Source organism: Cornus florida, unplaced genomic scaffold, assembly GCF_030987335.1.
Source record: "Cornus florida cultivar Cherokee Brave unplaced genomic scaffold, ASM3098733v1 CherokeeBrave_3.0.0_Hap2_Chr02, whole genome shotgun sequence".
In the NCBI taxonomy this organism is placed as follows: Eukaryota; Viridiplantae; Streptophyta; class Magnoliopsida; order Cornales; family Cornaceae; genus Cornus; species Cornus florida.
Genome location: NW_026775572.1, coordinates 97206318 through 97231396, shown reverse-complemented (window position 1 = coordinate 97231396; position 25079 = coordinate 97206318). Strand labels below are relative to the sequence as shown.

At 38.5% G+C, this 25079-nt stretch overlaps 11 non-coding genes and 18 pseudogenes across 11 annotated transcripts; all 29 read left to right on the top strand.

Annotated features, from left to right (window-relative positions):
* Positions 1-793: 793 nt before the first annotated feature.
* On the top strand, positions 794-912 carry LOC132297402 (5S ribosomal RNA; annotated as a pseudogene).
* A 147-nt stretch (positions 913-1059) lies between these two features.
* Positions 1060-1178, top strand: LOC132297345 (5S ribosomal RNA). Its single transcript, XR_009479204.1, has one exon. It is a non-coding gene; the product is annotated as a 5S ribosomal RNA (ribosomal RNA).
* Positions 1179-1325: 147 nt separating this feature from the next.
* Positions 1326-1444, top strand: LOC132297372 (5S ribosomal RNA; annotated as a pseudogene).
* Positions 1445-1591: 147 nt separating this feature from the next.
* LOC132297289 (5S ribosomal RNA) lies at positions 1592-1710 on the top strand. The gene has a single exon (XR_009479152.1). It is a non-coding gene; the product is annotated as a 5S ribosomal RNA (ribosomal RNA).
* A 147-nt stretch (positions 1711-1857) lies between these two features.
* LOC132297445 (5S ribosomal RNA) lies at positions 1858-1976 on the top strand (annotated as a pseudogene).
* Positions 1977-2123: 147 nt separating this feature from the next.
* Positions 2124-2242, top strand: LOC132297374 (5S ribosomal RNA; annotated as a pseudogene).
* A 148-nt stretch (positions 2243-2390) lies between these two features.
* On the top strand, positions 2391-2509 carry LOC132297419 (5S ribosomal RNA; annotated as a pseudogene).
* Positions 2510-8134: 5625 nt separating this feature from the next.
* On the top strand, positions 8135-8253 carry LOC132297466 (5S ribosomal RNA; annotated as a pseudogene).
* Positions 8254-8400: 147 nt separating this feature from the next.
* Positions 8401-8519, top strand: LOC132297501 (5S ribosomal RNA; annotated as a pseudogene).
* Positions 8520-8666: 147 nt separating this feature from the next.
* Positions 8667-8785, top strand: LOC132297327 (5S ribosomal RNA). The gene has a single exon (XR_009479187.1). It is a non-coding gene; the product is annotated as a 5S ribosomal RNA (ribosomal RNA).
* Positions 8786-8932: 147 nt separating this feature from the next.
* Positions 8933-9051, top strand: LOC132297396 (5S ribosomal RNA; annotated as a pseudogene).
* Positions 9052-9198: 147 nt separating this feature from the next.
* LOC132297390 (5S ribosomal RNA) lies at positions 9199-9317 on the top strand (annotated as a pseudogene).
* Positions 9318-9464: 147 nt separating this feature from the next.
* Positions 9465-9583, top strand: LOC132297420 (5S ribosomal RNA; annotated as a pseudogene).
* Positions 9584-9729: 146 nt separating this feature from the next.
* Positions 9730-9848, top strand: LOC132297388 (5S ribosomal RNA; annotated as a pseudogene).
* Positions 9849-9994: 146 nt separating this feature from the next.
* LOC132297398 (5S ribosomal RNA) lies at positions 9995-10113 on the top strand (annotated as a pseudogene).
* Positions 10114-10260: 147 nt separating this feature from the next.
* Positions 10261-10379, top strand: LOC132297504 (5S ribosomal RNA; annotated as a pseudogene).
* A 147-nt stretch (positions 10380-10526) lies between these two features.
* Positions 10527-10645, top strand: LOC132297351 (5S ribosomal RNA). Its single transcript, XR_009479209.1, has one exon. It is a non-coding gene; the product is annotated as a 5S ribosomal RNA (ribosomal RNA).
* Positions 10646-10792: 147 nt separating this feature from the next.
* LOC132297505 (5S ribosomal RNA) lies at positions 10793-10911 on the top strand (annotated as a pseudogene).
* A 147-nt stretch (positions 10912-11058) lies between these two features.
* On the top strand, positions 11059-11177 carry LOC132297363 (5S ribosomal RNA). The gene has a single exon (XR_009479220.1). It is a non-coding gene; the product is annotated as a 5S ribosomal RNA (ribosomal RNA).
* A 147-nt stretch (positions 11178-11324) lies between these two features.
* Positions 11325-11443, top strand: LOC132297375 (5S ribosomal RNA; annotated as a pseudogene).
* Positions 11444-11590: 147 nt separating this feature from the next.
* On the top strand, positions 11591-11709 carry LOC132297281 (5S ribosomal RNA). Its single transcript, XR_009479144.1, has one exon. It is a non-coding gene; the product is annotated as a 5S ribosomal RNA (ribosomal RNA).
* Positions 11710-11856: 147 nt separating this feature from the next.
* On the top strand, positions 11857-11975 carry LOC132297311 (5S ribosomal RNA). The gene has a single exon (XR_009479172.1). It is a non-coding gene; the product is annotated as a 5S ribosomal RNA (ribosomal RNA).
* A 147-nt stretch (positions 11976-12122) lies between these two features.
* On the top strand, positions 12123-12241 carry LOC132297326 (5S ribosomal RNA). The gene has a single exon (XR_009479186.1). It is a non-coding gene; the product is annotated as a 5S ribosomal RNA (ribosomal RNA).
* A 149-nt stretch (positions 12242-12390) lies between these two features.
* LOC132297434 (5S ribosomal RNA) lies at positions 12391-12509 on the top strand (annotated as a pseudogene).
* Positions 12510-12660: 151 nt separating this feature from the next.
* Positions 12661-12779, top strand: LOC132297339 (5S ribosomal RNA). Its single transcript, XR_009479199.1, has one exon. It is a non-coding gene; the product is annotated as a 5S ribosomal RNA (ribosomal RNA).
* A 147-nt stretch (positions 12780-12926) lies between these two features.
* On the top strand, positions 12927-13045 carry LOC132297364 (5S ribosomal RNA). Its single transcript, XR_009479221.1, has one exon. It is a non-coding gene; the product is annotated as a 5S ribosomal RNA (ribosomal RNA).
* Positions 13046-13192: 147 nt separating this feature from the next.
* LOC132297423 (5S ribosomal RNA) lies at positions 13193-13311 on the top strand (annotated as a pseudogene).
* A 9232-nt stretch (positions 13312-22543) lies between these two features.
* LOC132297338 (5S ribosomal RNA) lies at positions 22544-22662 on the top strand. Its single transcript, XR_009479198.1, has one exon. It is a non-coding gene; the product is annotated as a 5S ribosomal RNA (ribosomal RNA).
* Positions 22663-22809: 147 nt separating this feature from the next.
* Positions 22810-22928, top strand: LOC132297464 (5S ribosomal RNA; annotated as a pseudogene).
* The last annotated feature ends 2151 nt before the right edge of the window (positions 22929-25079 follow it).

Genomic DNA, 25079 nt, shown 5'->3' with positions numbered 1-25079 from the left:
CAAATATTCAATCCTTACTCATTAAAACACTCTTTGTGACGTCAAAGGGAACTCGAATAACTGTAACTCAAAACTCTCATTTTCTTTCAAAGATTCAATCTTTATGCGTCAAAAAGGTCAAGTGACATAACAGCTACCCTGATTGAGCTATTTTCATTAAAAGATTCAATCTTTACTCATTAAAACACTCTTTGTGACGTCTAAGGGAACTCGAATAAGTTTAACTCAAAACTCTTATTTTCTTTCAAAGATTCAATCTTTATACATTGAAAAGGTCAAGTGACACAACAGGCACCTTGAGTGAGCTATTTTCATTCAAAGATTCAACCTTTACTCATTAAAACACTCTTTGTGACTCCAAAGCGAACTCGAATATGTTTAACTCAAAACTCTCATTTTCTTTCAAAGATTGAATCTTTATGCATTAAATAGGTCAAGTGACATAACAGGTACCTTGATTGAGGTACTTTCATTCAAAGATTCAATCTTTACTCATTGAAACACTCTTTGTGACGCCGAAGGGAAGTCGAATAACTGAAACTCAAAACTCTGATTTTCTTTCAAAGATACAATCATTACGCGTCAAAAAGGTCAAGTGGCATAACAGGTACCTTGATTGAGGTATTTTCACACAAAGATTCACTCTTTACTCATTCAAACACTTTGTGTGACGTCAAAGGGAACTCGACTCTTATTTTTATTCCAAGATTCAATATTTATACGCTAAAAATGTCTAGTGACTTAACAGGTGCCTTGATTGAGGTATTAAGGGAAATGGAGGCGAGTGTTTGTCGGGTACGATCATACCAGCACTAATGCACCGGATACCTTCAGAACTCCGCATCTAAGCGTGCTTGGGCCAGAATAGTACTAGGATGGGTGACCCCCTGGGAAGTCCTCATGTTGCACCCCTTTTTTGTCCGGTTCCGGATTTTTAATTTCATTAATATGTGTGTATATTTTTATTAATTTATTTATATAAGTCGAGCGAAAGCGTCGGCAAGGACAATAAAATAGGGTGGGAATGGGTTTAAAAGGAAATAGAGGTGACAGTTTGTCGGGTGTGATCATACCAGCACTAATACACCGGATCCTATTAGAACTCCATAGTGAAGCGTGCTTGGGTGAGAGTAGTACAAGGATGGGTGACCCCTTGGGAAGTCCTCGTGTTGCACCGCTTTTTTGTCCGGTTATGGATTTTTAATTTCACTAATTTGTGTGTATATTTTAATTAGTTTATTTATCTAGGGCGAGCGAACTCGTCGGCAAGGGCAATAGAACGGGGTGGGAATAGGTTTAAAGGGAAATGGAGGAGAGGGTTCATCGGGGGCGATAATACCAGCATTAATGCAATGGATCCCATCAGAACTCCGCAGTGAAACGTGTTTGGGCGAGAGTAGTACTAGGATGGGTTACCACCTAGGAAGTCCTCGTGTGGCACCCCTTTTTGGTCTAGTTTAGGATTTTTAATTTCATTAATATGTGAGTATATTTTTATTAGTTTATTTATTTATGGCGAACGAACGTGTTGGTAAGGGCAATAGAACGGGGTAAGAATGGGTTTAAAGGGAAATGGAGGCGAGAGTTTGTCGGGTGCGATAATACCAGCACTAATGCAACGGATCGCATCAGAACTCCAAAGGTAAGCGTGCTTGGGCGAGAGTAGTACTAGGATGGGTGACCCCCTGGGAAGTTCTCGTGTTACACCCCCTTTTTGTCCGGTTTCAGATTTTTAATTTCATTAATGTGTGTGTATATTTTAATTAGTTTATTTATTTATGGCGAGCGAACGCGTCGGCTAGGGCAATAGAACGGGGTGGGAATGGGTTTAAAGGGAAATGGAGGCGAGAGTTTGTCGACTGCGATCAAACCAGTACTAATAGACCGAATCCCATTAAAACTTTGCAGTGAAGCGTGCTTGGGCGAGAGTAGTACTAGGATAGGTGACCCCTTGGGAAGTCCTCGTGTTGTACCCCATTTTTGTCCTATTTTGAATTTTTAATTTCATTAATGTGTGTGTATATTTTTATTAGTTTATTTATTTATGGCGAGCGAACGCGTCGGCAAGGACAATAGAACAGGATGGGAATGGGTTTAAAGGGAAATAGAGGCGAGAGTTAGTAGGGTGCGATCATACCAGCACTAACGCACCGGATCCTATCTAAACTCCGCAGCAAAACATGCTTAGGCGAGAGTAGTACTAGGATGGGTGACCCCCTGGGTAGTCCATGTGTTGCACCCCTTTTTTGCCCGGTTTCGGATTTTTAATTTCATTAACGTGTTTGTATATTTTTATACGTTTATTTATTTATGGCGAGCGAACGCGTCGGCAAGGGCAATAGAACGTGGTGGGAATGGGTTTAAAGGGAAACGGGGGGCGAGAGTTTGTCGGGAGCGATCATACTAGCACTAATGCACCGGATCCCATCAGAACTCGGCAGTTAAGCTTTCTTAGGTGAGAGCAATACCGGGATGGGTGACCTGCTGGGAAGTCCTCGTGTTACACCCCTTTTTCGTCCGGTTCTGTATTTTTATTTTCATTAAGGTGTGTGTATATTTTTATTAGTTTATTTATTGATGGCGAGCGAATATGTAACGACCCGGTCATTTGCCTTCCTTTGCTTTTTCCTGAAATTTTACGAATGAATTTTTTTCGTTTAATTTTCCTTTCTGAGCTCTGTTTTGTGTTGCTTAGTGTCATCTCGAGTGCTCGGAATTGGTTTCCAAGACTCTTTCATGTGAATTGGCAACTTCCTTTGAGGATCGAGTCATTTCGCATTTTTCGTTTTTGGACACTATGCGCTATTTCGTCTTTTTCCTATTCTGTCATTTTCCTTATTTCATCCTATCTCCGTTTGCCAGTTTTTGGGACAACCTCACTTTTCAAGCTTGGAGTTGGTTTTTGACTTCACGTATCCTTATCATGAGTGGTTTCCACGAAATACGTATCTTTACTTTTGCAAGAAAGTACTCTGGTTGCTCCCGGTGCCCATATGGGCATGGATGCATAAATCTTTGGAATTAATTTCATTTCTTGGGGTGTTTTTCATAAATATCTTTTGAAGATATTTTATTTCAGGGGCATCTAAGAAAATATCTTTTGGAAGATATTTTCATTCTAGGGCAATTTCGCAGTTAACCCTTTTTGTAGGGGCCATTATGCAATTAACAAAAGTTATTGTAGAAATGTCTCGTTTGGAGCCTGGATCCTCATACGGGATTCATTTTTACTTTTTGTTGACTCATAAATTCATAGAATTTCCTTCTGGTCATTTTTCTCCAGGTTTAGAGTTTCTGGACCCGGTTGCCACCGAACTTGTTTGGGGCATAACTTTCTGCTCGAGACTCGGTTTTTTATGCCATTTCTTCTGTTGTTCATATTTTCTTATTTGAAATCTTTTTTGTTCATGGAGTTTTTCCGTTTGAGCACGTTTGTTCAAAATCAACTTTTCCGGACCGGGCGGGGCCCTTACGGGGCACTTTTTGAGATTTCTATAAATAGGTTGCCCTAATTTTTAAAATCAGATTTTCAAACCTTCTTCCTCCTCTTGGCTGGCAGCCATGGGAGCCCAAGGCACTGCCTTCACTCTTTCTTTTCCTCCACTTGATTTCCTTGGTAGAAATCCTTCGGCCTTAGCATTTGTTGTTCGCCTCATCGTGCTCTACCATTACCCCTTATTAGAAACCATTTCTGACCAAATTTCAAGTTTGGGATTGAGGTCAAGTTTGGATTCTCATGGGGCTTCTTGGGGATTCATATAGATCGTGTTGTCCCCGACAAAACCTAGGAGTTTCGTCGGATTCGGAGTCGTTTCAATTCAATGGGGATTTGGGATTTTCATCTCAAATTGAGGTAGGAGGTGCTATAGGTTTAATTCTTGTTATATAACATGCTATTGATGCTTATACAACTTGATTGCATGCTTAAATATGAAATCTAGAGATTTTATTATTTAATTTTCTTGTATTGGATTTGATTTTCCCGGTTGCTTATGACTTGTTTTAAAAATGTAGCATGGTAATATAATACTCTATAATATGGTCATTGACATATATTAAATTGAGGAAATTTGAACAAGTAATAAAGATTTTATTTAATATTTATTTTGAATAAAATATTAAATCATGTGGCCTTAACTAGCTCAAAATCAATATGTGTTAGCATATTAAATTAGGCCTTAACATTCTCTCCAACATAGTTGAATTTGAAAGTAATTTGAGGTGTTTTGAAAATTAGTAATTTTTAATTAATTTGATTAATTAATTTGGCCCGAGTGCACTATTCACTCCATTTGAATTCAGACTTAATATTCTTGATTTACATGCCATATAGCTTCACATATATTTGATTTAGAATATTCGGTTAGGTTTTGAAACCTTTTATTTAATTAAATTCCATGTTTAAGATTTAATCCTCATGGTGATATACAACTTGGAATTATATTGTAGCATACTAGAAAATTAAGCTTAGGTATAGTTGTTCACGTATATTAAATTGGGATTAATTGCATGAGAATTGTAACTTTTAATTTATATTTTAGTGAAAGTTTAATTCACATGGTCTTAAATTGAATGAAATAAACTTATAATGTGATATTACATTAGTCCTTAGCATGTTCTCTAAGATATGTTAAATTGAGAGCATTTGGTTAAGTTTGAAAATCTAGTAGGTTTAATTAAAAGAATTAATTAAAATCTATTTTGTAGTCCCATTAGCTTAATTAAGGTTTTAACTTGATATTTGTATTGGCCATGACTTGTTTACTAGTATATATTAATTTGGGACTATTTGAAGTTGTTTTAGAACCTTGGGATTTAAATTAGCATGATTTAATTAAAGTTCTACTTTGTTGTTCTAACAACCTAATTGAGCTTTAGAATGGATATAGATGATGACCTTGCCATGCCCTTTAACATGTATTAAATTGAGGTTAATTGAAATTGAATCAGAAATCTAGAGAATTTAATTGTGTTTATCTATTTAAATTCTATCAATTTGCTCCATGATCTAGTTGTGTTTTAGAAGTGGTTTCTATATTCAAATCATGGACTTAGACTTGTTGTATATTCATTTGGTTATGTTTTGAACATTGGATAACATAGTTGCTATGTTTGTATTCATGAGAATATGTTTTCCTTATTGAATATATTGTTGCCTTGTGTAATGATTTGCACACTTCGTGTTTAACATCTTCCACGCATAGCGTGTAACGAATCGCACACTGAAGATTCCACATTCATCATATCATATTAGTTGTGCATTTAGAGCATGTATTGTATAGGTTTCCGAATTTGGTTGTGCTTAGTAGATAGTTGATTATCTTACATATTCCTGTTGATATATGCGTTGTTGCACAACTTGTTGATTTTGGAAACTTGGGGATGTCGTTGTTTGACTATGGCTAGGACATGGTTCTAGTACGGGGGATAGTCCCTCTATATGGTCTAGCGCGCACATAGGGAGGTTACCCATAAGCTAGTAATCCTAAAGTAACTATGTTGTCAGTCTAATCCGGCGTGACGTCCGAGTATCCACTTTGTTTGATTTCGCATTTCATTTTCAAGTTGATAACTAGATGATGTTGTAACTTGTTGTTTCTTATTTGTCGTTCCATTTTAAGTTACAGGATGTTAACTTTGCGAAATTGTGCTTTATGCATTGTATTGGAAGTTCCAATGTTGGTTGAAGTGCATCGATATTGAAAATCATGTTTTGACGTTCTAATAAACCTTAGGATTGATCCTATTCATTCATTTATAACATAGACGTTAGGTGGCATGACCCACTTCTGTTGTTTTCGTGCTTTAGATTCCAAGCTGATAGCTTTAAGAAATTGTATTTTGTTGCCTTGTATAATATGTTTTTATGTGGTTAGACTGCATTGAAGTTGTAATTTGCATTTTGACTGTTCAGTATGGCCTAGGTTGATTCCTTAGACTTATTTAGAACATAGACGTTAGGTGACATGATCACTTTAGTTATTTCTGTATTCGAGATTGCAAGTTAATACCTTTAAGAACCTATATATTGTTGCTTTGTATAACGTGCTTCCATATTGTTTAAATGGCATAGATGATGTGATTTATGCTAGAAACACTCTAAGATAGCGTAGGATGATCCCTGAGTCTCATTTCGATATAGACGTTAGGTGGCATGAACCCCTTTAACATGTTTCACCTTAAGGTGATAAATTTGTAAAATGCTAGGTCGATGCATGCTCATCTCCTACGAGTAGCTTTATGTTACTCACCCCTACGATACTGGGGCATATTTCAGGTACGAAGACTTGGTTCGTGAAGCCTAGCATTCCTTGGATGTCGTGTAGCTTTCAAGTTTCCATTTCATAAAAATGTTAGCATGAAATGTCATTTTGTAGACTTATATGTCAAAATATGTATATTTGATTCCATGTATGTAATGTGTACTTAAGTACATTCCTTTCAATGTATTTGATATGTATGAGATGAGGCCGGAGGCCAATGACATGTCTATTGTATTCTTTGTAACTTTTTAACTTCATGAAATGTTATGAAAACCATGAAAAATCGCAAGTCAATGCTTCTCCATGGTTTCATCGGGTGTGGGAATTCTATTCTCATTCTTTCATAGGGTCTTATTAATCATGTTTGAAGTGTGGCCAAGGGCCAAACGGTCATTTGATCTCGCTTTGTATTTTTGGATTCCGAGGTTTCATTCCAAGTTCCATTTTTGCCTTTTTGCCCGTTGTGGGGTCGGATTTTGTATCGGTGGTATTTTTAAGCCATGGACCATTGTAGCGTGTCTAAATAGGTAAGTTATATTTGCGTGCATAGTCGTTTCTGGGCAAAACCTCATCGTTTGTGTTTTGAGCCTCCTACGAATTCATTTTGCGTTTTTGTTGCATATTCTGACCTAGGGTCATTCTAGACTTTTTAATTCAGTTTTATTTCCTTCTTTCAACATGGTTGAATAGAAAACGTGATTTTAGGGGGGGGTTTATTTTTCGTGTTTTTCCAAAAAATGTCGTCTTGGTGCCGGAAATCGATCGTAAAATTCAGCTTTCTATTTTTTTTTTAGCAGCTTTTTGGACCTCCATGACCATATTTCATGAAGGGGCATTTCGGGAATTCTACATTGTGTTTTATTTTATTTCTCTTACGAGTCACGTAGAAAATTCAATTTTGAGGGGGTTTTCTTCTTTGTGTTTTTCCAGAAAAATTCATCTACTATCCCGTTTTTACTCTCTGTTCTGGCTATTTATGGAAAAAAATGCTTATAGCAGCTTTTTGGGTCCATTTTGACCTAGGCTGTTCAAGGGGCATTTTAGGGACTTTACATCGTATTTTTTTTACATCGTATTTTAGGGCTGTTCAAGGGGCATAGTTGGGTAGAAAACGTGATTTTAAGGGGGGTTTCTTTTTCGTATTTTTCCAGAAAAACTCGTTTAAGGGTCCGTTTTTAGCCTCGGTTCTGGAAAAAAAAAATTTAATTGGTGCTTGCTATTAAAACACTATTCCTGCCCAGATTTCTTACCCGGAAAATAAGTCTAATTTTTTGAAACTTTGAGGCTTCATATCTTCTTCGTCCCGACTCCAAATCAAGTGATTTTTGAGTCTAAGTTTATTAGTTTTTTCTAGTCTATCTATCGGTATGCTCAGTTGCATCCAATTTTGTCTAAAAAGACCATTTTACCCCTTGTCAATTACCCTTGCCACACTGTTTTGAAACCCGAAAGTTGGTTTTTATGAAACTTTGGAGTTTTATATCTTCTTCATCCGGACTCTGAATCAGGTGATTCTTGAGTCTAGATTTGTTAATTTTTTGCTGTCTTTCTAGCGGTGTGCTCGGTGGCACCCGAATCCACATTTTTCAAAAATAACTATTTTGCCCCTGGGGGCTTATTTGTCATATTTTTGACCTTTTGCTTCCGCATCAGTTCTGATTGAGTTCCACGACCTCATGGAAGATCACTTTGACTTCTTAGAGTCTTGTTTTCTATGTTCGCTTTCGCTTATCGGATCCATTATCGGGTCAACCTTCGGTTCATCACAGGATACGCTGGCCTAAAAACCAAGGTCGTCACATAACGCGTCGGTCAGGGCAATAGAATGGGGCGGCAATGAATTTAAAGAGAAATGGAAGTGAGAGTTTGTCGGGTGCGATCATACCAGCACTAATGCACCGGATCCCATCAGAACTCCACAGTTTAGCCTGTTTGGGCAAGAGTAGTACTAGGATGCATGACCTCCTCGTAAGTCCTCGTGTTGCACACCTTTTTAGTCTGATTTTGGATTTTTAATTTCATTAAAGTGTGTGTATATTTTTACTAGTTTATTTACTTATAGCGAGCGAATGCATCGGCAAGGGCAATAGAATAGGGTGGGATTGGGTGTAAAGGGAAATAGAGGCGAGAGTTTGTCAGGTACGATCATACCAACACTAATGCAACGGATCTTATCAAAACTTCGTAGTGAAGCGTGCTTGGGTGAGAGTAGTAGTAGGATGGGTGACCCCCTGCGAAGTCCTCGTGTTGCACCCTTTTTTTATCCAGTTACGGATTTTTAATTTCGTTAATGTGTGTGTGTTTTTTTATTAGTTTATTTATTTATGGCCAGCGAACGCATCGGCAAGGGCAATAGAACGGGGTGGGAATGGGTTTAAAGGGAAATGGAGGAGAGAGTTTGTCGAGGGCGATCATACCAGCACTAATGCACCGGATCCCTTCAGAACTCCATAGTGAAGCGTGCTTGGGCGAGAGTAGTACTAGGATGGGTGACCCATTGGGAAGTCCTCGTGTTACACCCTTTTTGTGTTTGGTTTCGGATTTCTAATTTCATTAATGTGTATGTGTATTTTTATTAGTTTATTTATTTATGGTGAGCGAACACGTCGGCAAGGGCAATAGAACGAGGTGGGAATGGGTTTAAAGGGAAATGGAGGAAAGAGTTTGTCGGGTGCAATCATACCAGCAGTAATACACCGGATCGCATCAGAACTCTACAGTTAAGCGTACTTGGGTGAGAGTAGTACTAGGATGTGTAACCCCCTGGGAAGTCCTCATATGGCACCCCTTTTTATTTCGGCTTCGGATTATTAATTTCATTAATGTGTGTGTATATATTTTTTAGTTTATTTATTTATGTCGAGCGAACGCGTCGGAAATGGCAATAGAACGGGGTGGGAATGGAATTAAAGGGAAATGGAGGCGAGAGTTTATCGAGTGCGATCATACCAGCACTTATGCACCGGATCCCATCAGAACTCTACAGTAAAGCGTGCTTGGGCGAGAGTAGCACTGGGATGGGTGACTCCCTTGGAAGTCCTCGTGTTATACCCCTTTTTTGTCCAGGTTTCGGATTTTTAATTTCATTAATGTGTGTGTATATTTTTGTAAGTTTATTTATTTATGCCAAGAGAATGCGTTGGGAAGGGTAATAGAACGGGGTGGGAATGGGTTAAAGGGAAATGGAGGTAAGCGTTTGTCGGAAGCGATCATACCAGCACTAATGCACCGGATCCTATCATAACTCCGCAGTTAAGCGCACTTGGGGGAGTGTAGTACCAAGATGGGTGACCCCCTGGGAAGTCCTCGTGTTGCACCCCTTTTTTGTCCAGTTTCGGATTTTTAATTTCAGTAATGTGTGTGTATATTTTTATAAGTTTATTTATTTATGGCAAGAGAACGCGTCAGCAAGGGTAATAGAACGAGGTGGGAATGGGTTAAAGGAAAATGGAGGAGAGCATTTGTCGGGAGCGATCATACCAGCACTAATGCACCGGATCCCATCATAACTCCGCAGTTAAGCGCACTTGTGCGAAAGTAGTATCGGGATGGGTGACCCCCTGGGAAGTCCTCGTGTTGCACCCCTTTTTAATCCGATTTCGGATTTTTAATTTCATTAATGTGTGTGTATATTTTTATAAGTTTATTTATTTATAGCAAAAGAATGCGTCGGTAAGGGCAATAGAACGGGGTGGGAATAGGTTAAAGGGAAATGAAAGTGAACGTTTGTCGGGAGCAATCATACCAGCGCTAATGCACCAGATCACATCATAACTCTGCAGTTAAGCGCACTTGGGCGAGAGTAGTATCGGGATAGGTGACCCCTTGGGAAGTCTTTGTGTTGCACCCCTTTTTCGTCCGGTTTCAGATTTTTAATTTCATTAAGGTGTGTGTATATTTTTATTAGTTTATTTATTTATGGCGAGCGAACGCGTCGGCAAGGGCAATAGAATGAGGTGGTAATGGGTTTAAAGGGAAATGGAGTTGAGTGTTTGTCGGGTGCGATCACACCAGCACTAATGCACCGGATCCCATTAGAACTACACAGTTAAACCTGCTTGGGCAAGAGTAGTACTAGGATACGTGAACCCCAAGGAAGTCTACGTGTTGCACACCTTTTTTATCCGGTTTTGGATTTTTAATTTCATTAATGTGTGTGTATATTTTTATAAGTTTATTTATTTGTGGCGAGTGAACGTGTCGGCAAGGACAATAGAATGGGGTGGGAGTGAGTTTAAAGCGAAATGGAGGCGAGAGTTTGTTGGGTGCGATCATACTAGCACTAATGCATTGGATCCCATTAGAATTCCGTAGTTAAGTGTGCTTGGGCGAGAGTAGTACTAGGATGGGTGGCTCCTTAGAAAGTTCACGTGTTGCACCCCTTTTTTGTCCGATTTTGGATTTTTAATTTTATTAATGTGTGTGTATATTTTTATTAGTTTTTTTATTTATGGCGAGCGAACGCGACGGCAAGGGTAATAGAACGGGGTAGGAATGGGTTTAAAGGGAAATGGAGGCGAGAGTTTTTCGAGTGCGATCATACCAGCACTAATGCACTAGATTGCATTAGAACTCCGCAGTTAAGCACGCTTGGACGAGAGTAGAAATTGGATGGGTGACCACCTTGGAAGTCCTTGCGTTGCACCTCTTTTTTGTCCGGTTTTTGATTTTTAATTTTTATAATGTGTGTGTATATTTTTATAAGTTTATTTATTTATGGAGAGTGAACGTGTTAGCAAGGGCAACAGAATGGGGTGGGAACTGGTTTAAAGGGAAATGGAGGCAAGATTTTGTCGGGTTCGATCATACCAACACTAGTGCACCAGATCCCATCAGAACTCCACAGTTAAGCATGCTTGGGTGAGAGTAGTACTAGGATGGGTGACCCCCTGGGAAGTCCTCATGTTGCTCCCCTTTTTTGTTCGGTTTCGGATTTTTAATTTCATTAATGTGTGTATATATTTTTATTAGTTTATTTATTTATAGCGAGCGAACGCTTCAGCAATGGCAATAGAATGGGGTGGGAATGGGTTTAAAGGAAAATGGAGGCAAGCGTTTGTCGGGTGCGATCATACCAGTACTAATGCACCAAATCCCATCAAAACTCTGTAGTTAAGCGTGCGTGGGCGAGAGTAGTAGTATGATGGATGTCTCCCTGGGAAGTCCTCGTGTTGCACCCCTTTTTTGTCCGGGTTTGGATTTTAAATTTCATTAATGTGCGCATATATTTTTATTAGTTTATTTATTTATGGCGTGCAAAAGCATCGGCAAGTGCAATAGAACGGTGTGGGAATGGTTTTAAAGGGAAATGCAGGTGTGTGTTTGTTGGGTGCGACCATACCAGCACTAATGCACCGGATCCCATTAGAACTCCGCAGTTAAGCGTGCTTGGGCGAGAATAGAACTTGGACGGTTGACCACCTAGGAAGTCCTCGTGTTGCACCCCTTTTTTGTCTGTTTTCGGATTTTTAATTTCAATAATATGTGTGTTTATTTTTATTAGTTTATTTATTTATGGCGAGCGTACGTGTCGGCGAGGGCAATAGAATAGGGTGGGAATCGCTTTAAAGGGAAATGGAGGTAAGAGTTTGTCCGGTGCGATCATACTAGCACTAATGCACCGGATCCCATTACAACTCCGCAGTTAAGCGTGCTTGGGCGAGAGTTGTACTAGGATGGGTGACCCCCTGGGAAGTCCCCGTATTGCATCTCTTTTTTGTCCGGTTTCAGATTTTTAAATTCGTTAATGTATGTCAATATTTTTATTAGTTTATTTATTTATGGCGAGAGAACGCATCGGCAAGGACAATAGAACGGGGTGGCAATGGGTTTAAAGGCAAATGGAGGCAAAAGTTTGTCGAGTGCGATCTTACCAGTACTAATGCATCGGATCCCATCAGAACTCCGCAGTTAAGTGTGCTTGGGCGAGAGTAGTACTAGGATGGGTGACCCCCTGGGAAGTCCTCGCGCTACACCCCTTTTTTGTCCGGTTTCAGATTTTTAATTTCACTAATGTGTGTGTGTATATTTTTATTAGTTTATTTATTTATGGTGAGTGAACGCTTCGGCAAGGGCAATAGAACGTGGTGAGAATGGGTTTAAAGAGAAATGGAGGCGAGTGTTTGTCGAGTGCGATCATACTAGTACTAATGCACCGAATCCCATCAGAACTCTGCAGTTATGTGTGTTTGGGCAAGAGAAGTACTTGGATGGGTGACCCCCTGGGAAGTCCTCGCCTTGCACCCTTTTTTTGTCCGATTTCAGATATTTAATTTCATTAATGTGTGTGTGTGTATATTTTTATTAGTTTATTTATTTATGGCAAGCGAACACGTCGGCAAGGGCAATAAAACAGGGTAGGAATGGATTTAAAGGGAAATGGAGGCGAGAGTTTATCGGGTGCGATCATACCAGCACTAATGCACCAAATCCCATCAGAACTCTGCAGTTAAGTGTGTTTGGGCGAGAGTAGTACTAGGATTGGTGACCCCCTAGGAAGTCCTCGTGTTGCAGTCCTTTTTTGTCCAGTTTTTAATTTTTAATTTCATTATTGTGTGTGTATATTTTTATTTGTTTATTTATTTATGGCGACCGAACGCTTCGGCATGGGCAATATAACGGGGTGGGAATGGGTTTAAAGGCAAATGGAGGCGCGAGTTTGTCGGGTGCGATCAGACCAGTACTAATGCACCCAATCCCATCAGAACTCCGCAGTTAAGCATGCTTGGGCGAGAGTAGTACTAGGATGGGTGACCCCCGGGAAAGTCCTCGTGTTGCACCCATTCTTTGTCCGGTTTCGGATTTTTAATTTTGTTAATGTGTAAGTATATTTTTATTAGTTTATTTATTTATGGCGAGCGAACGAGTCGGTAAGGTCAATGGAACAAAGTGGGAATGGGTTTAAAGGGAAATTAAGGCGAGAGTTTGTCGAGTGCGATCATACCAGCACTAATGCACTGGATCCCATCAAAATTCTACAGTTAAGCATGCCTGGGCTAGAGTAGTACTAGGATGGGTGAACCCCTGGGAAGTCCTCGTGTAGCACCCCTATTTTGTCTGGTTTTAGATTTTTAATTTTATTAATGTGTGTGTTTATATTTAATAGTATATTTATTTATGGCGAGCGAACGCGTCGGCAAGGGCAATAGAATGGGGTAGGAATGGGTTTAAAGGGAAATGGAGGCAAGAGTTTTTCGGGTGCGATCATGCCCGCACTCATGCACTGGATCCCATCAGAACGCGAATGTAGAACTAGGATGGGTGACCCCCTGGGAAGTGCTCATGTTGCACCCCTTTTTTGTCCAATTTCGGATGTTTAATTTTATTAATGTGTTTGTATATTTTATTAGTTTATTTATTTATGGCGAGCGAACGCATCGGTATGGGCAATAGAACGGGGTGGAAATGGGTTTAAAGGGAAATAAAGGCGAGAGTTTGTCGGGTGCGATCATACCAGCACTAATGCACCGGATCCCATCAGAATTCCACTGTGAAACGTACTTGGGTGAGAGTAGTACTTGTAATGACCCGGCTATTTTCTCTGTTTTCTTTTTCCTCATAATTTTGCGGATTGTTTTTTTTTTTCGTTGAAATTTCTTTTCTGAGTTCGGTTTCTCATCATTTAGTGTCGTATCGAGTGCTCAAAAATGGTTTCTGAGACTCTTTCCTTTGGATTGATAACTTCCTTTAAGGATCGAGTCATTCCCACATTTTTCATTTTTCGACACTATTCACTTTTCGTCCTTTTCCCTATTTTGTTTTTTACCTGTTTGTCACTTTGTTGGCATAGCCTCACTTTTTGTATTCAGAGTTGGTTTTTGACTTCATGTATCTTCATTCTAAGTGGTTTGCACGAAATACGTATCTTTACTTTTGGAGGAAAGTACTCTGGTTGCTCCCGGTGTCCATAGGGCCATGGATGCAAAGTTCTTCAAAAACATTTTTGTTTCTTGTGGTGTTTTTCATAATTATCTTTTGGAGAGATTTTATTTTAGGAGTTTTTAAGAAAATATTTTTGGAAGATATTTTCATTCTGGGTCATTTGTGTAGTTTTCACTTTTTGGAGGGGCCATTGTGCAATTAATGAAAGTTATTGCAAAAATACCTCGTTTTGAGCCTGGATCCTTGTACGGAATTCATTTTCACTTTTTGTCGAGTCGTGTACTCTTAGAATTGCCTTCTGGTCGTTTTCCCCCAGTTTCAGGGTTTCTGGCCCTAGTTGCCACCAAACTAGTTCGAGGCATATCTCTCTGCTCGAGATTCAATTTTTGACATCATTTCTTTTGTTGTTCATATTTTCTAATTTTGGTTCTTTTTTGTTCACAGAAATTTGTCATTTGTGCGCTTCTTCTCAAATTTCACTTTTTCAGACCCAGCGGGACCCTTACAGGACACTTTTAGAGTTTTCCTATAAAAGGGGCGTGAGACATTTCATTTTTGACCTTCTCCTCTTTCCACGCATGACCAGCAGCTACCATGGCAACCCAAGGGGGGCTGCCACCCTTCTTCTCTCAATTAAACATCCTTCCCTTTGTTAAAAAGTCATAGTGCCTTTGTGTTTTATGTTTGTCTTGATGACGCGCATCTTTCTCCCTTATTAGAACCTATTTTTGGCCAAATTTTGAGTTCGGATTTGAGGTCAAGTTAAGATTTTGGTAGGTCCTCTTTGGAGTTTAATGTTCACCGTGTTGTCCCTAACAGAACCCTGAAGTATTGTCAGATTCAGAACCGTTTCATTTTGGTGGCTTTTAAGATTTTCATCTTAAATTGAGGTAGGGGATGTCTTAGGTTTATATTAATGTTGTATTGATTGTTATATAAGCATATACAACTTTTAAGCATGCCTTTGTTCAAGTTTTAGAATTTAATTTAATTATCTTCTATGTTTAAGATTTAATTCTCATGAAGGTGTGTACCTTAGAATTAAATTATGGCATGCTAGTAAATTAGGCCTTGGTATGTATATCAACATATATTAAATTGGGAGCATTTGAATCAAAAATGCGAATTTTATTTAATATTTATCGTTTGTGAAAGATTAATTCGCATAGTTGTACAAGCATGAAATCAACTTGTAATGTAACATTAAAATAGGCCTTGGTATGTTCTTCAACCTATGTAAAATTGAGGACATTTGGAGTTATTTGGAAATCTAGAGAAAATTAATTAATGAGTTTAATTAATTTTATTTTAAGTGTTTTAATCCCATGATTCGATATTTGATGTGATATATGTGAAGACTATGCTATCTCCCTTAACATATATTAATTTGAGATTATACTATGAAGAACCAAGGTCGTCACAGGTGGTATCAGAGCTCCTAGGTTCGAAAACCTTAGGACGACGGGTTTTGGGTGCATATCATGCTTGTGTTGCTATACTCTATGTGTTTAATTGCTTCTTGATAAAATGTTTACGTGCTTATGTGGACGTATGTTTAGAAGTTTACTTTAACTGCTTCAGCATGATATATGTACTTGTTTACTTTGTACATTGTTTATACTTGTGGGTCTTAGCATGTTGTATATGCTTGTCTGTCGGAGTACATTGTATATGTCTATTTGCATTAACGTATTGTATGTGTTTGCTTGTCTTAGCATGTAGTATATGCTTCCATTATATATGCTTGTCCATTTTAGCATGTTGATTTACGCTTGTCTACTTAGCATGTGGGTTATGCTTATTTGCTTTGGCATATTACATGTGTTTGTTATTCTTAGCATGATAGTATAATACATACATTGACATGCCCTATGTGATCCTTTACTACTTGTGTGAGTACGTAGTCCATTGCTGTGTTACGTGTTAACTGCTTATTTTGTGTCTTGTTTAGGCATTGTGGGTTATCCCAGCATGGTTGGTTGAGATTGATGCTAGGGCATTATCTCTTGGAGTTCGCCGTATCTCTTGGATACATCAATGTCTTGTGAAGTTTCCTCCTTGGGTAGGAGAAACTCATTCTGTAAGGACCCCATGTCGGGGAACCTTCTTGTCTGTTTTGATGGTTTGGGTGTTCCGAGACTTTAGTCTAGCGGTTGATGCGAGTAAGGGTCATGTGAGCACAGAGTCGTAGTCCTTGTCTGGTGGAATGAGACATGGGCCAAGGAGGCACTATTTTATTTCCTTTTCCCTTTGTGGCTTCACAGCATGGTCGGGGAGTGTCTGGGGTGTTGGTATCGTCACTTGGGGTTTCGTGGTGACCTTGATGTGATGACGTCATTGGGGTCTTGTTTCTAGTGTCATGGGACGATAAGTCAGATTAACTCGAGTCCTTCCTTGAGGATTGGGAGTTTTGTCTTTGTAGGCCTCAATGGTGAGGTTCTTATGCCTTTTCTTCTTAAAGTGGTGGTTTTGTCTTATGTTGTGTTAGGACTTAACCTTGGGTTTGAGTCAGTCTTGGGAAAGACTTGTAGGCCATTTGTTTCGGGAACCTTAGTGTTCACTCTAGGAGATAATTCATTTCCTCGCAGTGAGGGATTGGACTCATTCGGGTTTTTGGGATTCACTTTTGGTGAGTTGTCCTTTTGAGAGGCATTTCATCCCTTATTGCTTTTGTTTTTGTGGGATTTTTATTTACATAGTCATTCCTACATGTTTATAAGCCTTGTTGTTTGGAGCATGCCTTAGAGGGGATATGACTATTTGGTAGCTATGTGATGATATAGATGAGGTGTTTTTTATTTACAATATTTTTTTATCATACTAGCGTCATAGGTGATGTGTAGCGTGTCTCTGATGCTTGACCTTTATATGATAAGTAGCATATTTGATTGTCTTTGTACACTATGTGTTTAGTTGTTTGGTGCATGGATTTTCGTTTACGTTTAGTATACTTGTACCAAGTATGCTTGCACATTGTTTTTTTCAATTCGTTTTGGTTTAGTATACTTGAGCCTGTATACTTGTCTACGGTGGATTTAGTGCTGCTTAGGATACTTATGGATGTATACTTGTACACATACAAATTTTGCGTTTCTGTTTCGATATTCCTTAATATACTTGTGAATGTATACTTGTATATGTATATATGTTTCATGACTAATTGCCTTATTAGTTCATTCCTTTTTATCATTCCTGTACTATATTGGGGGTTGTATAACCTTGGTTGTGGGGATTGTATGTGAGATTAATCTAATGTCTCGATTCCTAAGCATAGCCTTGTAATAGGTCAGCTTTAAGATGATGTGGAGGTTCTTGGGTGCATCGTCTTGTTGGGAGTCGTTATGACTAGGGCGATGGTGATATTGTTTGATTTTGTAAGGTCCGATCCATTGGCTTGAAGGTATAGACTTGCCAGGCTTTGGATTCGTGATTGGTGTGGTTGACAACGGTGTTTTGAGACTATGGGTCATCAGATTTTCCAGTATTGAGGATTTAAGGCCTTAAGCATAGTGGTGCCTATGACATTGTTGTCAGAGTTTTGGATTGGCCAGAATGGTCCGGCCGGATATTTTGGACCATATCGCAACTCTCACAGTTTCTGTGGTACTTCTGGTAATGATTGTTTGACATTGATGTCATTTGTATCGATAGGTTTCACGAGTAAGCTTGTTGGGGGGGGGGGGGGTAACGAATTAGGGCTTTATACTGTCATAGTACCGTACAAGTTATGTGTGGTTGGCGAGTGCTAGTTGTTGTCGATGCTACTTTGCATTACCTAGCTAGTAATGTAAGTGTGGGCGGGCGTTTGATGCTGTCGATGTTACAGCACCTTGGGTACGTTGTGGGTGGGTTCTAGTCAGTATTCGTGCTGCCATGTTGCTTCTAGAAGTGTTCCTAATTTCGGAGACGAAATCTTTTTAAGGAGGGTAGGTTGTAATGACCCAATCATTTCCTTCCTTTCTTTTTTCCTCAGAATTTTGCAAATGATTTTTTTTTTTCGTTGAAATTTCTTTTTTGATTTCAATTTCTCATCATTTAGTGTCATCTCGAGTGCTCGAAAATGGTTTCTGAGACTCTTTCCTTTGGATTGATAACTTCCTTTAAGGATTGAGTCATTTCCATATTTTTTCGTTTTTCGACACTATTCACTTTTCGTCCTTTTCCCGATTTTGTCTGTTCCCCGTTTGTCACTTTGTTTGCATAACCTCACTTTTTGTTTTCAGAGTTAGTTTTTGATTTCATGTATCTTCATTCTAAGTGGTTTCCACGAAAATACGTATATTTACTTTTGTAGGAAAATACTCTAGTTGCTCCTGGTGTCCATACGGGCATGGATGCAAAGTTCTTCAAAAATATTTTTGTTTCTTGGGTTGTTTTTCGTAAATATCTTTTGAGATATTTTATTTCAGGGGTTTTTAAGAAAATATTTTTTGAAGATATTTTCATTCTGGGTCATTAGTGCAATTTTCACTTTTTTTAGGGGCCATTGTGCAATTAATGAAAGTTATTGCAAAAATGACTCATTTTGAGCCTGGATCCTCGTACGGGATTCATTTTCACTTTTCGTCAAGTCACGTACCCTTAGAATTGCCTTCTGGTCGTTTTCCCCCAGTTTTAGGGTTTCTGGCCCCGGTTGCCGCCAAACTTGTTCGGGGTATATCTCTCTGCTCGGAACTCGATTTTTGATACTATTTCTTTTTTTTGTTCATATTTTCTCATTTTGGTTCTCTTTCATCCATAGAGTTTTGTCATTTAAGTGCGTTTGCTCGAATTCCACTTTTCTGGACCCGGCGGGGCCTTTCGGTGCACTTTTAGAGTTTTCCTATAAAAGGGGGGTGAGACATTTCATTTTTGACCTTCTCCACTCTTCATGCATGACCAGCAGCTTCCATGGCAAGCTAAGGGGGATGCCACCCTTCTTCTCTCAATTAAACCTCCTTCCCTTTGTTAAAAAGTCATAGTGCCTTTGCGTTTTATGTTTGTCCTGATTACGCGCACCTTTTCCCCTTATTAGAACCCGGTTTTAGCCAATTTTTGACTTCAGATTTGAGGTCAAGTTAGGATTTTGGTAGGTCCTCTTTGGAGTTTAATGTTCACCGTGTTGTCCTCGACAAAACCCCAAAGTATTGTCAGATTCGGAACCATTTCATTTTGGTGGCTTTTGAGATTTTCATCTCAAATTGAGGTAAGGGATGTCTTAGGTTTATATTAATGTTGTATTGATTTTTATATAAGCATATACAACTTGTAAGCATGCCTTTGTTCAAGTTTTAGAATTTAATTTAATTATTTTCTATGTTTAAAATTTAATTCTCATGAAGGTGTGTACATTAGAATTAAATTGTGGCATGCTAGTAAATTAGGCCTTGGTGTGTATACCAACATATATTAAATTGGGAGCATTTGAATAAGAAGTGCAAATTTGATTTAATATTTATCTTTTGTGAAAGATTAATTCACATAGTTGTAACAAGCATGAAATCAACTTGTAATGTGATATTAAAATAGGCCTTGGTATGTTCTTCAACTTATGTAAAATTGAGGACATTTGGAGTAATTTGGAAATGTAGAGTAAATTAATTAATTAGTTTAATTAATTTTATTTTAAGTGTTTTAATCCCTTGATTTTATATTTGATGTGATATATGTGAAGACTATGCTATGTCCCTTAACATATATTAATTTGAGATTATCTGGGATTGATTTGAAATCTAGAGAATTTAATTATGTTAGTTAATTAAATTTTATCTACTTATTCCATGGATTTAACTATGTCTTTGAAATTGTTTCTATGTTTAAATCTAGGAATTGGACTTCGCATGATATAGGATATCATTGTCTTGCATGACTTGTTTAAATATATCTTGCGTAGGTATATAGCTTGTTAGAATATCATAATTGTTTATCTAAAAAGCTAGTTACTAAATTGAAGCTTATTTGGTACTTGTAGCTTAAAATGGAAATGTGACTCAATTGTTGTAAAACATTCTTGCTTAGTGTATAAATTGCATATTGAGGAAATGACATGTCATATGCTATTTAGACTTGAATTCTAGGACATGGTTTGTGTGGATTCAACCTTACTTGCGCATGGAATGTGGTAACTTGCATTTGATTTTTGTATAAGTTTTGAACTTATTGATTTTGGAAAACTTGTAAGGATAAAATACAGGTGATGGCTAGGGTTTGGCTCTAGTACGGAGACAAGAGTCTTCTAAGTCATAAGTGCACACTAGGTGGTACCTTGTGGGTCGTAATTACCCGAAAATAATTGCTTGGTCTAGCGACCGCATGTCCTAGTCTTTCCACCATTTGATTTCGTATTTAATTTCAAGTTGTTAATCATTTATTACTTGTAACATAAGAATTGATGCTTACTCTGGGTATTTGAATCCTAATTAGTATACTTGAATTTGTATACTTACTCCGTGAGTTTAAATTTCATTTAGTATACTTGTGCCATGTATACTTGTCTTATGTGTATTTCATTTAGCTTAGTATACTTGTGCCGTGTATACTTGTCTTATGTGTATTTCGTTTAGCTTAGTATACTTGTACTTGCATACTTGATCTATGAGTACACTACATGTATCGGATACCTGTGTATGTATGTTAGATATTGCTTATCTTGTTTAACATGATTTAAGGTGCTTGAGCATGTATACTTGTATGCCGTAGTTCATTTCCATTGCTTAAGTAGCTTAAGATGATCCCTGAGTCCCACTTTAACATAGACGTTAGGTGGCATGAGCCCCTTTGACATGTTTCACCTTAAGGTGATAAGTTTGTAAAATGCTAGGTCGATGCATGCTCATGCCCTACGAGTAAACTTGTTTACTCACCCCGAAGTTACTGGGTTATTTTCAGGTATGGATACCTTGGTTCGAGGTGCGCATCATTCCTTGGATGACTTATTGCTTTTAAGTTTACATTTCATGTAAATGTTAGTATGAAATGTCGTTTTGTAGTTTTATATATCAAAACTTGTGTCCTTGATTCTACATATGTAATGTGTACCTAAGTACACTTTTTGGATACTTATTTTGTATGTATAACATGAGGGCAAGGGCCAATAATTCTAAAGTTCACAAATATGTTTTTAAAACTTGAGATTTTAGTACTTGGTACTATTCATCGACTTTTTTTTGAAAAATGTGTCTACTAATCCGAAACTTCCGGGGGTCTTGTAGGTGTATTTAAAGATTACATTTTTAATTTAGGCAATTTAAAACCTCCCGAATCCCCATTTCCTTTCCTTTGGCAACAGCTCGGAAAGACTTTAAATTTCTTGACCTGATTTTCTTGGGGTATTTTAGGCATTTTACAATGCATTTTCTTTGTTTTCGTCCACGTTGCGGGGTAGAAAACTTGATTTGGGGGGGGGGGGGGTTTATCCTTCGTGTTGTTCCAGAAAAATTCATTTGGTGGCCCGTTTTTGCTCTCAGTTGTGGATAGATCCCGTAGCAGCTTTTTGACCCTCTTGACCTCTTCTGATGTAGGGGCATTTTGGATATTTCACAGTGAGCTTTTTCATTTTCCTTTGTGTAGTCGGGTAGAAAACTCGATTTTTGGGGGGGTTTCTTCTACATGTTTTTCCAGAAAAAGTCATTTCAGACCTCGTTTCGGCTCTCAGTTCTGGCAGGAACTTTTCTTCCTCTAGCATGTCATGGTGCTCGTGGGGTGCTCGTCTCGACGTCGTGACGTCGACTTTTGTTTTCACTCGTTTCTCCTTCGTTTGGACTCTGAATCATGCGATTCTTGAGTCCATCTTGATTAGTTTTTTGTTGTCTTTCCAGCAGTGTGCTCGGTGGCACCCGAATCCATAGTTTTAAAAATAACTATTTTGCCCTTGGGGCTATTTTACTCAGTTTTTCTTATTTTCTGAATCTGCTACTTTTTTTGAGTTCCGTGACTTCATAAGAAGTTATGGATATATCTTGGGAATGATATACATTGTAGGGATGTCATTTCTATGTAAAATGACTATTTTGCCCCTAGGGGTAAATTGTTATTTTTCCTATATTTTGTTTCCGCGTCAGTTCTCAATGAGTTCCACGACCTCAAGGAAGGTCATCGAAGTGTCTTAGAGGTGTGTTGTACCTTGGGAGATCATTGTCTTGTTTATTGCTTTCGCAGCTTCATCCGCTATCGAGTCAATCTTCGGTTCATCACAGGACGCACTGGCTTAAAGAACCAGGGTTGTCATAGTACTAGGATGGGTGACCCCCTGGGAAGTCCTCATGTTGCACCCCTTTTTTGTCTTGTTTTAGATTTTTAATTTTATTAATGTGTGTGTATATTTATATTAGTTTACTTATTTATGGCGAGCGAACGCATCGGCAAGGGCAATAGAACGAGGTGGGAATGGATTTAAAAGGAAATGGAGGCGAAAGTTTGTCGGGTGCAATCATACCAGCACTAATGCACCGGATCCTATTAGAACTCTGAAGTCAAGCGTGCTTGGGCAAAAGTAGTACTAGGATGGGTGACCCCTTGGGAAGTCCTCGTGTTGAACCCCTTTTTTGTTCGGTTTCAAATTTTTAATTTTATTAATGTATGTATATATTTTTATTAGTTTATTTAATTATGGTGAGCGAATGCGTCGGCAAGGGCAATAGAACGGGGTGGGAATGGGTTTAAAGGAAAATGGGGGCAAGAGTTTGTCAGGTGCCATAATAAAAGCACTAATGCATCGAATCCCATTAGAACTCCGCAGTCAAACGTGCTTGGGCGAGAGTAGTAATAGGATGGGTGACCCCTTGGGAAGTCCTCGTGTTGCATCTCGTTTTTGTCCGGTTTCGGATTTTTAATTTTATTAATGTGTGTGTATATTTTTGTTGAACCAATAGGGGGGTGATTTAGTTAAATCTTTGTTCTCAAAAACTTTCTCACACAACTAAGCAAGCATTCAAAGAATAGATAACACTAGATTTATAAGGAAACCCTCTTAAATAGGGAAAACCTTGGTTCTTGGCCTCGGTCAATAAGCAATTCAATCTCTACTTGTATGTATCTTGTTACACACTCAGTTGTCTCACTCTCTGCACACACCCATGCACTAGAATAGACACTAGCTTTCACAACCAATACACACACACTAAGACACCGTAGTGCATCCATGCACTCCCCTTGTCCGAAGCAACCACGCTTGGACCCAATAAGCTCTCACTCAATAATGGGGTGAGGATGTAAAGCCTCACTACTACTCAACAATGAGGTGAGGGATCATGCCTCATTGCCATTTACAATAAGTGTCAACACATCAAATACAATTCAAATAAGCTGGACAACACAGAATTCCAATTTACTGCCTCAGAACTACAATCTGCTGCATTAAGTGTCCGAGGGGTAAAATAGGAAATTCTTTTTGAGATTGATTCACCAGCACCTCATACAGTCTTCTTTCACTGTTGTACTCATGTTCATAGCTTTGTATAATCAAACACAACATGAGTATATCATAAGTTTAATCAAAGTCCTTGGTTCAGAATATAACAGCTTCGGCACAAAAAACTTCGGCACAAATAGCCTTGGCATAGAATATCTTCAGCACAAAATACTCAAAACAAAGCATACCATATTTTTGCTACTAACTCAACTTTGACAATCTCAATTCATTGAAATATACTAGCTAACAACATATATCATCATGACATAGCTATGCATAATCAAATAGCACTTGAATCCAAGATTTCTTCAGAAAAACAAGCTTAATTACTGACTACACTATCTGAATTCATTTTCAGCATAATCTCAACACAAACACACTCTGAACAAGTGTGAGAAGATGAATTATACCTGTGTCAACCTTCAGAATCAACCACAGAAGCTTGAAACACCAAGTCACTCTTCAATACAACCCTTGCATCAACAAATTTGACAACGGCCTCATCTTAGCAAACAGAGCATGCCTCAGAGTTGATTCAATGAGTTTTTCTTGCATAGATCATCATCAAATAGCAGAGAAAAACTTGCTTGACATAGTATACTTGAGGGTTCTTACAAGCAGCTCAATGTGCAATGTAAATTTTAGAGGCTTAAACCCCAAGGAGCATTATGGCAGCATATTTATAGAGACTCTTAATTTCACAAGGCCTCACACACCACGGATATACACCTGTCACCTTTCATTAATGATTGGGAGAGCACAATTCAGATATTTTAAGAGAAATGGACCAATGCAGGTTTGCCACCTCAGCTAATTTCATCACTATTCTTCCAGTTACAGCAGGTTACAAGTTTAAGTACTAAATTTCATTTCTGTCCAAACTTAGCCTCCAAGAATGGAATATTCTTGCATAAACCAGCTCTCTAAGACCCCTGATACGTGTCATATTCTTCTCTAGGACCACTGAGACGTGTCACATTCTTCTTTAGGACCACTGAGATGCATCATCACATTCTTGAGCAAAGCTAGAAAAGACCATACTGCCCTCTACTCAGCACTATGACAGAGCCTAGGCTATAGCTAAAACTGGAGTGCTAAACCTTCATTGTCTGAGGCTGAGCACCTGTAGCTACTAAAGCATCTCTGTCCGAGGCTGAGGCTGAAGTAATACTTTTTGAGATTAACAGGCAAACATTCCTCAAGGCAACTTAGGACCAACAATCTTCCCTTTTTGCCTTTATTGACAAAAACCAAATAACCTTGAGATAACCCAAATGCAGAAGGAATAGCTTGAAGCTATCCTTTTTTCAATCCATTTGTCCCCCTTTTTGACATTGAAGGTCAAAAGGTGAATAGGACCAACAATATAAGTTCAGGAGGGAAGAGGAACAACCTTGAGAAAAGCTCGAAGGGTTAAGAATCTCTGAGGAAGAAGAGGTTTGGTCATGATGTTTGCAAGTTGATCTTCAGTAGGCAAATAAGTAATATTAATCAGACCTTGCTAAACTTTATCTGTGAGGAAGTGATACCTGATGTCAATGTGTTTG